Source organism: Onychomys torridus, chromosome 4 (genome assembly GCF_903995425.1).
Source record: "Onychomys torridus chromosome 4, mOncTor1.1, whole genome shotgun sequence".
NCBI classification, from domain to species: Eukaryota; Metazoa; Chordata; class Mammalia; order Rodentia; family Cricetidae; genus Onychomys; species Onychomys torridus.
Window position 1 is genome coordinate 103517206 of NC_050446.1, and position 15100 is coordinate 103532305.

The following is a 15100-nucleotide window of genomic DNA, read 5'->3' on the forward strand; positions in this document are numbered from 1 at the left end:
ACTGAAGAGAAGTTCAACACTAAGTAGAAGGGTAGCCTTAGGCCTCTTTTGGAACACACACCTGCCCCTTTAAGACAGTGATCACTCTAAAGGGGCCAGATCCGCAATGTGGGTGTGGGGGTACACTCCTGTAATGCAAGCATTTGAGAGGTGGAGGCAGGTAGGTCTCTGTGAGCTAGAGACCAGCCAGGACTACATAGGAAAACCTTCATACACACACACACACACACACACACACACACACACACACATACACACAAAGCAAGGAAGGAAGGAGGGAGGGAGGGAGGGAGGGAGGGAGGGAGAGAAGAAAGAAAGAAAGAAAGAAAGAAAGAAAGAAAGAAAGAAAGAAAGAAAGAAAGAAAGAAAGAAAGAAAGAAAGGAAGGAAAGAGACAGCTCTTGATCCACACCCTGTGTAGGACAGACTTAAAAAGTTTCTCTGTGTTGTGTCTAAATAACTTCCAGATTCCTAACCAGTACCTGATTTATTTGTTTGTTTGTTTGTTTACGGTTTTTCGAGACAGAGTTTCTCTGTGTAGCCCTGGCTGTCCTGGAACTTGCTTTGTAGACCAGGCTGGCCTGGAACTCAGAGAACTGCCTGGCTTTGCCTCCCGAGTGCTGGGATTAAAGACGTGTGACACCTGTTTCCTAATTTTCTGAAATACAGGGAACTAACAGCATCGAGTTTGTCTGAGAACAGTGGTTCCCACCTTCCTCGCTTTCAGGATGTTCTGTCTCCATTCACCCTGAGTGCTGACAGCTCCCAGAGCTTCTGTTCTAGAAAGGATCCCAGCCTACCATGCCACCTGGGGATCCAGTTCCTTGAAAATGGGTTCGTTAGCGGTCACCCCACTCCTGCTCAAGACACGAGATTAAAAGGAAGGAAAAACCAGAAAACAAAAACAAGCTTGCTGCCAGGAGTCTTAATGCCCCGCTAAGCCCTTGCTCTCTGACTGGGGCAAAGCTGCCATTGTGAATGTGATGGAAGTCACTGTGTCTTTTCTGCTCCCTGGAGAGTTGCAGAAGTGCAGTTTGCTTGATAGCATGTGCATGCCTGCTCCGGCTCATCTGCTCAAAGGAGAACCATGGCCACTTCATCAGGCACATCACTTGTACCCAGGGTTTCTACTGTGTTCACAGCAGTTAACCATGTTCGTCTAGGCTGTGTCTGCGAGGCTACAAACACTCGCAGCTAGGCGGGGGCTGTCATTTCAAGTTACCTCTTCTCTGCATCCTCTCCTTTTTTGGGGTGGCGAGCCTCCCTGCAGCACTAACTTTGACTCATTGTTCCAGCCATAGGAAGCCATTTCTAAGGTCTCTGGGTGATCACTGATTACTCCTCCACATACCAGGGGCCATGTTCTAACATAGCCCTTCTCATTACACATTCATAGGTTAGTGCAATAACCGTCGGGTGGATTCAAGGGCACAGTGGACTCATTATGAGTCTTCCCTGCCCAGGACCCTAGTTATTATCTGACCCTATAATGATAATGTTTGAGTCTCTGATTTCCAAGGTTGATTAGACTCTGGGTCTAATAGTCCTGGAAACTTCTCACTGTTTTCTTTCCTTCAGGGTATAGTTACCTGAATATTTGACTGCAAGGCCTCCTGAACAAGGATAAAGGGAGATGGTGACTGTACATGCTTGCCATGGCACCCCAAGATCTTTCTTTAGGAGATCTTACCAAAGAGCACTGACTCAGGTCTATAAAACGGGCAAGGGTTTTTCTTTGGTGGTGACTACCATAAGCCTTTATCATTCTCGCTGGTTTCCTCTGGCTGTATAAGTCAAGCCACAATTTGTCCCTAGGAATATTCTCTTCTGTTAGCAGCTGTGATTCTGTGTGGGGACAGACTCGGTGGGCTGATCACACATGTTCTCTCACTGTGGCCTATGATAACCTCATCTACCTTGCTTTGTCAAAGAGAGTGTTGTCCTGTGGCCTCTGTGTCACAAGGTTCTGTCACCTCATTAATGTTAGGAGTGGGGCTCCATAGCAAGAGCACTGCTTCTCTATCACTTGGGTAAATAGAATGTTCCCCAGATGTTCCTGTGGACCACTATCACCTTGAGGGATTTCTGTCCAAGGCAGTGTCGTGTCTATGACAGTTCTGGTACTTCTGTATCACTTAGTACAGGCCACTGCCTTCTCCAAGCTTCTATGAACCAACCAAATGTTGGCATCATCTCCAAGTCCTTGCCAGTGTTAATCCTGTGCAGCATGACAATGTTCTGTACCAGCAAATGCTCCTTTATCCAACTTGACATTTTTGGCTCTCTTGGTAGCAATGTGAGAAGGATGTGTCTCAGAACCTTCAGAGCCTATGGGAAGCATTGCCCATGTCCCACTGTTCCTTTGGTATATGATTTTCCCACTTCTTCTCTTAGCAAATCCAGAATCTTGTAAGTGTCCAGACAGCAGGATAGCAGCCACCAAAGGCTCGGATGATGCACTTGGCCAGGAAAGAGATGCTGAGCCCTTGTTTTCACATGGGCAGATAAATCTTGAATAGTCATGTGTGTTCAGTTGATGTGGCCTTTTCATGTGATGACAAAAAACAAAAACAAAAACAAAAACAAAAAGGACCAGATGAGTACAACATATGTGATGCATGGAGCCCATGCCTTATGGCAGCTGAGTGACCCTACAGGAGGCAGTCACGCCGTGAGCTGGGAAGTATCAAGCAGGTGGTTCCTGGAGGTGCTGGAGTCCGAGCCTGTGCCTTGTACAGGCTTGGCCACCTGTCCTCACCTGGCCAATCAAAGCAAGAAAATAATGAAAAAAGTAGAAAGAGGGGGCTCACTTTGGTCATGCTGGGAAGAGCCTGGGAGGGGGGTGATGATACAGATGTTCTATCCACAGCTAGGCACACACAGCTGCTTATCTGCAGCATTTTGAAGTTAATAGTCTCTGTGTTATCCATTACCCTCTTCAATAAGAAGCTTCTCAGCACAAGTCTATGGCAATGAAATAAATACTTAGAAACAGTTTGACAACGTGACCCTTTAGCAAACAAGAGCTAGAGGTTTTCCTCAGGGGCCTATGGCTTCCACAGCCATGGGTTTTGACTGTATTTACAATACTAGTTTTGAATTTCCTTTTGTGGAACAGTCCTCACATCCAATCATAACTAAGAGGTGTATTGGGAATTTGAGGTTTGTTGTCTGTGTATCTTTAAAATTTTTTCTCTTTTTAAGAATCTATTCCAAGGGTTTGGGGATTTAGCTCAGTGATAGAGCATTTGCCTAGCAAGTACAAGGCCCTGGGTTTGGTCCTCAGCTCCGGAAGTGGGTGGGGATCTATTCCCTCTTTCAATGGTTCTCCCACCTGTGGGTAATAGTGGCCTGTGATGTCCCAGGAATGTCAGGGTGGAGCTTACTGCTGGGTCCTCTTGTCTTTATACAGCACTGTTGTTTGATTGGATACGTGCAGGGAATCTGAGTACAGAACAGTTAGTTCCTCTGTGAGTCCCGAAACAGGGTGGCTCACAGATGTATGGCATGCATTTTCTCTGACATGTCTGGAGACATGTCTACTATACATGATCCCTCTGAAGATACCCTCAGCAGATGTTATGGAGGAGCATAGTAAAGATAGGAGTCTAATCTGCTTCCCAGGACTAGACGGAATCTGCTCTTTCAGATTTACACATACACAGCGTTCTTTGGACACTCCGCTGACAGGCACAGTGGCCAAACTTTGTGGGGCAGCAGCTGCAGCTTCTTCAATTCTCTTTTTTTCCCTCCTCCTCCTCCTCTTCTTGTTTTGTTTATTGAGACAGGGCCTCACTATATAGCTCTGGCTGGCCTGTAGCTCACACAGAGATCCACCTGCCTCTGCCCCCTGATTGCTGGGATTAAAGGCGTGAGCTGCCACACGCAGCCTCTGTAGCTTCTTGTGGGGGAACGAGTAGGCTTGCGTTGGACCTTAGTTCTGTCTTGTCACGAGGGTGGATCCTGTTGCTTTTACCCAGATGGCACAGGTCTGATCAGGCATGTAGTTCCACTTGTGTTTGTTTTTAAGGATGTCCACTTTAGTTCCAGCAGAGGCTGTGGGTTTTGTGAAATCTAACACCACAATGCTCTCCACCACTTGATTACCTACTTGTCTTGTTGCCAGGCAAAGGACCTACTGGCTTTGTAGGTTGATCCACGGATCAACAAAAGTGGAACTGGTGAATTTTGGAGAGATCTTTCAGCTTTTCAGAGAAAATAGCACAGTTTTCAACTCTGTCTACTGAGCAGAATTTCTGTGGAAAAAAAGTCACACGAAGCTGGAGGTGCTAGCATGTTCTCCTCTGAGATCTGGAGGTGACCCTTTTATGGCAACCACACTTTTGGACACTTGGTGACGTCATTCTGCATAGTAGCTAGCTGCTTGTACTTGAACCTTGAAAGTCTCACTGGAGTTAACTGAACTGAGAAGGAAAGCATTTCTTACAGTCTTCTGGACAGTGTTCTTAAGCATGCCTGCCTCTGCTAGCTCTTTTATCATGTGAAATGACCCTCCCCTATACACACACATACATATGAAACTGTATTACTCCACCTATACCACACAGCATTGCCTGGAGTGTGGGGTGGGTCATTGGCTACACATGTGTCCCATTACTAATAGAAACATTTCTTTTGGTAAAAGGATGACCTCACATACTCAAGACAGGCTGTGTATCCTGGATAAGACTGTTCCCTAGGCCGAGGTCATTATTGGGAAGGATTCCCTATGAGTCACTAGCAGTCAGTGCCCCAACAGCTCACAAAATAACTGTCTTGGTCCTGGTGGAATAGTCTAAGAGGAAGGACAGATACAATTTGTGCCCTAATGTCAGAGATGCCAAGCCCATGCTGTCCGCTGTTAGACAGAAAGTTGGCTCTGGTAGGGACTAATGTGCCTCAAAAAACAGGACATAAAGCACAATAATGAACTGTGCGCAACTCCAGCTGAGTCATGAAGACAGTGTTGGTGGCCCCTCCATATGGATGGCTAAGGGCCCCCAAACAGGACATCAAGAGCAATGAGTGGGCGTGGTGAGCTCTAGCTGGGACAACTTAAACTAGCTCCAGGAACCTCCCAGCTAGAAGAGCATGTGCAGAACGCTGTTACCCTTTCCCCAGTAAACCTTTCAACTTGAGGGGAACTTAAAACTCCATACATCTCCATGTCTTTTGACATCTACTTTTGAAACTGACTTCCAAATAAAATGGGATTCTGAGAAAAATGTCCTCCTTTCCCGGGAGTGCTCACCCGGGGGAGGACACAGGGAAGGGTTGATTGGGAAGAGAGAAATACAAGCCCCACAGTTGCTAGGATTGGTACTACTATTCCTTAGCCTGACCTGCTTTTTCTGGAGTACAAACAGAGCCATGTGACCCACTGCAAGGTGGTCTCTGGCCAAGCCTTATCTTGCCTCTGCCTCCTAAATCTCTTCTCCAGATCACAGATACTCATGGGATTAGCCTCAGAGAAGCCCCATTATCTAAAATGCAATTTCCAGTAAAGTGAGCCACACACAGGCATTTAAAATCCTCTAGGTGAGAGCTTGTTTGCTTATCTGCAAGTTGAAACCAAACATATTATTCTCATTGTTGTTCACGCTGACGTAGTAGGAGCACGCAAAACCAGGCTGTTGTAACTTGTCTGGAATTCGGCCCAAGGGCCATCAGTAGCACTTGGTGCAGTGTTATATGAAATCCTAAATGGTCTTATAATAAAACCCGGGAGCTAGGTATTAGGGTAAATGCTGAAAGATCAGAGAGACAAAGGAACAAGCCACTGCCGTGTCTCACCTCGCCAGCTCCACGAATCCTGACTTAATAATGCCTCTGAGTCCTCAACCAAAAATGATTTCTAGCTGAAAGGCCTCCCTCCAGCCAAAAAGCTCTCAGCCAAAAAGCTTCTGCTGAAAAGACTTCAGCCAAAAAGGCCTCCAGCTGGAAAAAGCTTTAGTTCCTGTAGTTAGAGTATTCCTGCCTGGCCCAGTCAGGACAAATCTCTCTCACCCGCCAGTCCCACAGTCGCTCAGACCCAACCAAGAAAGCACACAAAAACTTACATTGTTTACAAACTGTATGGCCGTGGCAGGCTGCTTGTTATCTACCTTTTCTATCTTAAATTAACCCATTTCTGTTAGTCTATACTTTGCCACATGGCTTGTGGCTTACCAGTGTCTTTACATGTTGCTTCTCATGGCGGCAGCTGGCGGTGTCTCCCTCCAGCTTTCTGTTTCCCAGAATTCTCTTCTCTCTTGTCCTGCCTATACTTCCTGCCTAGCCACTGGCCAAACAGCATTTTATTTGTACAGAGGGATATCCACAGCACTTCCCCTTTTCTTTTTTTTTTTTTTTAAGGAAGGTTTTAACTTTTACATAGTACAATTACATATAACAAAACAATTATAAAGCAAGAATTACAGTTACAATATTAAAGAAGATATCCTATCTATCTTATATTTGTGAATCTAAGGTTTTATATCTAACTTATCTTTTATCATAACTGAGGAAATTATAACTATCTAGTCTTCAACCACATCAAAGACATCAGAAGGATTTAATATTACCTGAGAAACAGGAGAAGGATGCAAGCAACTTTCGGGAGTCTTGCAGGGTAGACAGAGACAGCTGGCAGCCTGAACAGTCACCTAATGTTCCTTTGTAATGTTGGGGCATTTGTCTTCAGCCCACAGGGCTAGAGTCTCTTGGTCACTTCTCTCAGTGTCCTGTAGAATGTCTGGCAGTTTCCTCTGTGAAGCAGGAACCTGAAGGACCATTTTGTCAAGCAAAGTTCAGTGGTCACCTTTCTATGGGTCCTGCATGTCCAGGTGATCGAACAGTCCAGGCAAGAACAGTTTCTTGCCCAAATGGCTATTTTTGCCAAGGTGAAGATAAATTCCATATGAAGTGTCTTCAATGCCCATCCTCCTCTCTGAAGTAAATCGGTGCTGCCAGGAGCAGACATGTCTCACTGTCCAGAAAGTCTAAATTTTAAAAATATTTTAAATGTCATATTCTGAAGGTCTTTGAAGTATTTGAAGATTACCTATCTATCTGGAATATCTCTATGTATACCCAGAAGACTTAACTAACATGGCTATGAGTATGATTATCACAGATGATTTATTATTAATCTATTTTTAATTATCCATTACAATTTTAAATGAGCTATACAAACATAATACCTTAAACACAATAGAAATATATACATAGTATAACAAAATTAACTTTAAGTTTGTATCAATAGACTAAAATCTATACCAATGTAAAACATTTTAAACAAGTTGTTGCTCTTTAGAAGTAAGTTCCTTAATCTACCCTTTTATCCTATTATATCTATATCATATCCCCTTTTTTTCTTTAGAAAGAGATCATGTTTATAATCAACCTGTTTTAAAGAAAAATATTGGTTTTTCTCTGTCCCACACCAGAGGGCTCTTCTGATTTGGGACATAAGAAACTCTTAACCTTTTCTTTTAACAATATGTCTGGGTTTAGAGAAGGAGTGAGCCAATTCCATCTCCAAAGCCAGATTGATAATTTTGGGAATGTGGGCGTAGTTTCTCTTACTACTTCCTGCTGGAGGGGGGCGCTGCATCTTATGGGGACACAAAGAAAATTTTAGGATTATGGAGTAGTCCATTAGGGTGAACCTCTGAGCCAGTTGCCTTGAAAGCATTCTGGATGTTGGATCATCTGGGCCATGGTGTCAGCGGGGACCTTTCAGGTGGTCTTGGCTGATCAAACCTGATGTATCTTAATCTGGAACAAATCCACAGCCTCTGGCTTTCTGTGGAAACAAAAGCAGAGACTCTTTTCCAAAACAACATATCCTTATATCCAAATTTTGAAGTCAAGGTACCTTTAAAATTTACATATTTGTTTAACTCAACAGCTTTTATGATCAAATCTTTTTCTGCAGTTAAAAATCCCAAAGACAACATAAACCAGATTCTCTGTGTAATATCCATCTTTGTAAGACTGAAACGCTGCTGTGGCTGCTGGTTCCCCCCCACCTCAGCTTCCCAACATGGCGGTGGTACAGTTTACCGACAGCTCAGAGTCTGGAGCCATGTGTACCATCAACTATCAGAAGCAGTTCTATCAAAGCAGTGTATAGCCCAGAAATTCCCCCCCCCTTTTTTTTTTTAATTAGCAAAGGCTAAATCCACCATGCAGCAGAGTAAAGTGTCACTTGTAGATTCCTCATTCCCACCACACTGCAGGTCAGACACACATGCCAGGAACCCGCCATAGTAGCTCAAACCGGCAGGCTGCCGCTACCTTGAGAAAGACAACTAGGAAGCTGATTTTAGCTCCGGTTTAGAATCTTTTTTCTCAGGTTTTAGGTGGAAATTCTTGCCAACACGTTGGACGCCATTTGTAGTTAGAGTATTCCTGCCTGGCCCAGTCAGGACAAATCTCTCTCACCCGCCAGTCCCACAGTCGCTCAGACCCAACCAAGAAAGCACACAAAAACTTACATTGTTTACAAACTGTATGGCCGTGGCAGGCTGCTTGTTATCTACCTTTTCTATCTTAAATTAACCCATTTCTGTTAGTCTATACTTTGCCACATGGCTTGTGGCTTACCAGTGTCTTTACATGTTGCTTCTCATGGCGGCAGCTGGCGGTGTCTCCCTCCAGCTTTCTGTTTCCCAGAATTCTCTTCTCTCTTGTCCTGCCTATACTTCCTGCCTAGCCACTGGCCAAACAGCATTTTATTTGTACAGAGGGATATCCACAGCAAGTTCCTGTCTCCTGCCTTATATATCTTTCTCCGCCCAGCCATATCATTCCTTCCTAGTGCTGGGATTAAAGGCATGTGACTCCCAAGTACTGGGATTAAAGGTATGTGCTACCACTGCCAGGCATCTATGTTTAATCTAGTGGCTTGCTCTGTTCTCTGATCTTCAGGCAAATTTTATTAGGGTACAACAGAATAGCACCACATTTCCCCTTTTTTGTTAAAAAATAATAAAAGGTTATAACTAATATAAGAAAAACTATATACAAATAAGTATATATAATATATACAGTCAAGAATTACATTAACAATGTCCAGTCCATTAACATTTGACAGATTCAGAGAAAATACTCCATTATTTATCCTATTTTGGTGAATCCAAAGTGTTGTACTTTTCTTAATTCACTTTCTATCCTAACTTGTATTACCAACCCAAAACTATCTTTTGATGTCTTTCAAACTTATACATTTTATACTTCTTTAGTGAGTTTCTTTTCTGAATTTGTTAACAAGGAAAACTATAACTATCTAATCTTCAACTCCCTCAGAGACCTGAGAAGGAAATAATATTACCTAAGTAAACAGGAATTGCAGGCAAGCGACTTCCAAAAAATATGAGAAATGACAGAAACAGCTGGATGCTTGGACGGTTACCCAAGGTTCCCCTGCAGTGTTGGGGCATCCATCTTTGGCCTATAGGTTTAGACTATCTGACAGATTTTTCTGTGAAGCAGGATTTTTTAAGGGGCCTTCCTACCTTGTCTTGGCAAAGTTTGACAGTCCTTTCCTTTGTGTCCTGCTTGTCCATTTGGACAGTAACTGTCAGCAGTCCAGGTAAGGGCACTTTCTTGTCCAGTGGCTGACTTGTGCCACAAAATAAGTAAACTTCATATGGAATTTCTTCGATGCCCATCATCTTCTCTGAAGTAGATTGGTGCTGCCAGGAGCAGACATGTCTCATAAAAATAAATAAATAAATAAATAAAAGAATCTTTTTTTTTTTTTGAACTGAGGATCGAACCCTAGGCCTTGCACTTGCTAGGCAAGCGCTCTACCACTGAGCTAAATCCCCAACCCTGAATCTATGTTATTAAAACGTTTTAAATGCCATATTCTGTAGATCTCTGAAGTGTTTGAAGATGACCTGTCTATCTAAAATATATTTGTTTGACCTTGAAAACATACCTAACCTGACAAGTTCCATTGTAATAGGTGACTAACAACTGACCTGCACTTCTTTTTGTTTTTGTTTTTTTCTTTTTCTTTTTTGAGCTGAGGATCGAACCTAGGACCTTGTGCTTGCTAGGCAAGTGCTCTACCACTGAGCTAAATCCCCAACCTCCTTTTGGTTTTTTCAAGACAAGGTTTCTCTGTGTAGCTTTGCACCTTTCCTGGAACTCACTCTGTAGCCCAGGCTGGACTCAAACTCACAGAGATCCACCTGCTTCTGCCTCCCGAGTGCTGGGATGAAAGGCATGTGCCACCACTGCCTGGCTGTATTTCTTTATATCCTAAGTAGTTAGTAATAATAACTTTCAAGGACTAGAGAATTGCATTACATTGTTAAGTGAGTTGTATAGGTACAATACCTTGAACAAGATTAGAAATATATGTACAGTATGTTCTAACAAAAATAATCTCAAATTTGTATCAATATATAAAATTTGTATATAATATACAAAAATCCAATCCAATGTAAAATATTTAAAACTAGTAGTTTCTTTTTTAAAAGTAGATTCAATAATCTACCTTTTTATCTTATCATATATATCTCCTCCCCTTTTTCTTTTCAGAGTAGATTCAGTAATCTACCCTTTTATTCTATCATTTCTATATACATATATATCTACATTTCTAGATCATATCCCCCTTTCTTCTTTTAGAAAGAGATTGACTATAACCAATAACAATTTTTAACCCACCCCTAAACAAAGACAAACATCTATAATACATTTTTGGGGAATGTGGGTGTAGTTTTCTATGCTACTTCCTGCTGATTGGGGGTACTGGTAATCTTATGGGAACACAAAGAAAATTTAGGATTATGGTCAAGTCCTGATTGGTGTAGTCTGTGAGGCTGTATCATCTCAGCTAGCCATTTTGATATTGTCCTGAGCAGTTTATAGTCCAAAGCAGATCTTTGGATGGCATTTGTCAGCTTAGTGGCGTTATCATAGTTCTCATGGAATCATCATTGTGGGGTCTAATCATCGTTTCAAAGACTTTAAAGGTCACCATTAGGCGTGGTCATGGTTCACTGCAGAAAATCTTTCTCATGGGACATTTTTTTCTGGATGATTTGTCCTTTTTCTTTAGATGTCTCATTTGTCTAGTGTTCTTCAGATTCCTTAGCCTTCATTCTCCTGAAAGAAAAAAACAAAATACTTTCCCAACCCTAACTTTGGGGGAGGTTCCCTTTTGGCAAGTTATAACTGATCAAATGAAAAGCTTTGTTATTTGTATAAGTTAATTTAAATTGGATGGTAATGCTGATTGATGAGCTATTACCTCTTCTAATAAAGAGGTCTCACTTGCTCAAATTGAACCTTTATCAATTTTGATCATATCCATAGCTTTTCTTCTCCTATGAAAACAAAAGCAAAACCTTGTCCCCAATGTAACACACATTCTGGTTTCCATTCTGAGGTCAACACATCTTTAAAGTATACAGGCTGATTGAATTCTGTAGGTTTTTTTTTTTTTTTTTTTCTATTATCCAGTGTCTTTCTGCAGCTGTTGTTCCTTTCTCATTAGCTTTGAGAAAATTCAAAGTTAATAAAGCATTATGTAATCTATTTCGGGGGGGGGTTGTTACCTCTTTCTGTTTATTTAGCATAACTTTTAGAGTTTGGGAAAGGGTATGGAGGAAAAGACACCCACTTTTTGTGGCGGTTTGAACATGAAATGTCTCTCACCGGCTCATGTGTATGTTCACTTGGTCCCCAGATGGGGGCGCTGTTCTGAGAGGCTGAGGAACCTTTAGGAGTTGGTGTCTAGCTGGAGGAAGTGGGTTGCTGAGGGGCAGGCATTATCTCTTTGCTTCCTGGTATTTGGAGAAAAACAAAGCAAAACAAAATGGAACAGATAACAACACAAGCTCTGACGCCACAGATGGAGCCCCAGCCACCATGTCCTGTCCACAACAAACCCAGCTGAACAACCTTTTTTCCTCCGAGGCTGATCTCATCAGGTATTTCGACTCAGTGAAAAGAAAAGAAGCTAGTTTAATATTTCTCATTACCTAGTAATTCGTAATTATATACTTTTAGTTTCTTTCATTTACTCTCAATTTTTGTCATTCTCGTTATTGACAGCATTGAGATCCATCCCAGGGCCTACTAGGTGCTAAATAAATTCTGAAAAAATGAGTTACATCTCCAGCCACGTTATTTTTAAAATAGCATAGAATTCAGAATTAGGTCATCCTGATTTTCCTACACAACAACATCTCCAGCAAGGTTTTTATGTTGTTTGTAAGGACAGTGCCTGGATCAGAGAAGGTACTAATGCGTCGCTGTACTCACATGTCTGCATGTTCCTAATACTGTTTCTTAGAAAGAGCCGTAACAAAATGACAGCAGGCTTTCTGTGACTAAGGGAAATGGAGGGGAGTGGAGCCTGCCACCATAACTAGCTAATGTTCCTTCTCTTGCTCTTTTTCATCTTTCTTTCCTCCCTCCCTCCCTCCCTCCCTCCCTCCCTCCCTCCCTCCCTCCATTCCTTCCTTCCTTCCTTCCTTGACACAGGGTCTTGAAGATGACAGATAAACACTTTGTCACCAAGCTACACCTCCAGCCATTAGCATGACGTTTTATTGTCTTCATAGTACCTCATTGGTTTGGGTTTGTTCTGTTTAATTTTCATTTCATTCTAGAATTTTTTTCTTCTTCCTGGTTTCTTTGGGGACCCATTCATCCATCCTTCACTAGTATGCTATTCACCTCCATGAGCTTTCGTCTGTCCTAGGGGTTCTTTCATGGCAGACTTACAGTCTTAGCCTAGAGTGGCCAAATAGAACGCAAGATGTTATTTTAACTTTCCTGAATTTGTGGAGACTTGCTGTGATTGCAAATATACAGTGCATTTTGGAGAAAGTTCCATGGGATTTTGAAGTTGTAAGAAATGGGTCTGGGGTCTCAAGAAAGTGATCACACAATCCAAGGCATTTTTGCAAGGCAAAACCTTTCATTTCTTTCGAAGGGCACATAGTCAAATCAAGCAAAGGAGACCTGTCCCTCACTTTGAGGAGTCAGAGCTTGGCCTCACATTCCTAAATTTGTCTGCTTTAAAGCAACAAGTAAAATGTGATTCCGAGCAGAAAGTGCTACCTTGAGCCCATCTTTTGGTTTCAAACAGTGCTGTCCCTTAAGGAATCTGTTTCTGTCAAGTTTCTTCTTTAAACACACTTTGATGGAGTTTTGTCCTCTTTAACCTTTTGATAGAAAGGATACATCTTGTTTACATTTTCCACAGAATCGCCCCCTTCCTTGTGCTAGAATCAGTCTGGGCTTTCTATTGTCTTCTGGATGAGACTGGGTGCACCCCTGTGTGGAGCACACCGGCTTAGCAGCAGTGTTTTCTCACTGGTTCACTTTGAGGTCTACTTCCTCAACAGTGTCCCCAGCTTGTTTCCTCGGTCTATTTGCTCACATTTCTCCCCATGATTTTATGCTAAGGTTGTAGCTGTCTTCTGTGGTGAGGTGCATGCATTTCTTGGAGGTAGTAAATAGATGCTTCCTGTGTTTTGATCCACTCTACTAGTCTGGCTTTTGATTGGGAAGTTGAGACCATTTAAAGTCTTATTATTGAAAGGTATGTATGGAGTCCTTTCATTTTGTTTATTTGGTGGTTGTCTTAGTTAGGGTTTCTATTGCTGCAAAGAGACACCATGATCATGGCAACTCTTATAAAGGAAAACATTGAATTGAGGTGGTGGCTTACATTTTTAGAGGTTTAGTCCATTATCATCATGGTAGGGAGCATGGTAGTATGCAGGCAAACATGGTGAAGGAGCTGCTATATGTTGATGTGCAGGCAGCAGGAAGTAGTCTGAGACAATGGGTGGTATCTTGGGCATATATGAGACCTCAAAGCCCGCCTCCACAGTAACACACTTCCTCTAACAAGACCATGCCTACTCCATAAGGCCACACCTCCTAATAGTGCCACTCCCTTTGGGGGCCATTTTCTTTCAAACCACCACAGTAGTGGGTTTTGTTTGTTTGTTTTGTTTTGTTTTGTTTTGTTTTCCTCTTTCTGTCTTACTTCACTATTATTCTGGTGTGGTTTATTTTTTTCCTGTGACCTCATGGATGGATATTTCTTTTCAGTCCAAAGGGGTTTATCATTCAAGTATTTCTGTAGTGCTATTTTAGTAAATTCCTTGGCCTGTTTTTTATCATGGAAAGTTTTTATTTCTTATTCAACTATACCAAATACCTAGTTTTACTAGGTATAATAATCTGTGCTAGCAGTTTTTGCTTTTCAGAAATATATCTTGAAATACTTGTCCAGGCCATCCTGGTTTTTAAAGTCTTGAGTTAAGAAATCTGCTACTATTTTGATGGGTCTTCTTTTACATGTGACTTGATGTTTCTAACCTGCTGCTTTCAATATGTTTCTTTTCTCTGTGTTTTAATTATAATTACAACATGAAATGGGACATTCTTTTTTGGTCTTATCTGTTTGGTGTCTCAGACACCCCTCTATCTAGATTGGCATCCCCTTTACCCACTCTGGGACATTTTCTGTTATTTTAAATTTTCATTTATTTAATGTGTGTATGTGTGTACACCACTTATGTGCAGACACCCACAGAAATCAAAATAGGCCCCTGGGTTCCCTGGAACTAGAGTTATAGATGGTTATGAGTCATCATGTGGGCACTGGGACCTGAACCCTGGTGTCTCGCAGGAGCAGTAAGTGCTCTTAACCACTGAGCAATCTCTCCAGCTTCTCTAATGATTCTTTTGTAAACGTTTTCTAAGCCTTTGGAAACACACCGTTTCCTTCTTCTAGCCCTGCCACTGGTAGACTTGTGTTTTTCATGATGCTGCATATGACTTGGAATTCTCACTCACCTCTTAATTTATCATTGTCCTTGTTTGATTGTCCCAGTTCCTTTACCATGCTTAAAGGCCCCGGTGTTCTGGCCTCTCCTTCGACTGGTTCTTTGGGTGAGGTTTTCTCTGGAGGTTTTTATTTGCTTTACTGTGTTCTCTATTTCTAATTTCAGATTGGATTTACCTCACTGTTTCTATCTCTCTGTTGAATTCCCCACCCCCCATCCTGCATCACTTTTCTTATCTCATCCAGCTGTTTGTTTGTGTTCTTTTTTTTTTTTTTTGAAGGTATTTCT

The 15100-nt window shown here is 42.1% G+C and overlaps 1 protein-coding gene across 1 annotated transcript in view; it reads left to right on the top strand.

Annotated features, from left to right (window-relative positions):
- Positions 1 to 15100, top strand: part of Chchd5 (coiled-coil-helix-coiled-coil-helix domain containing 5) — a 61250-nt gene that overhangs the window by 33511 nt on the left and 12639 nt on the right. The gene's annotated exons all lie outside the window — the stretch shown is intronic.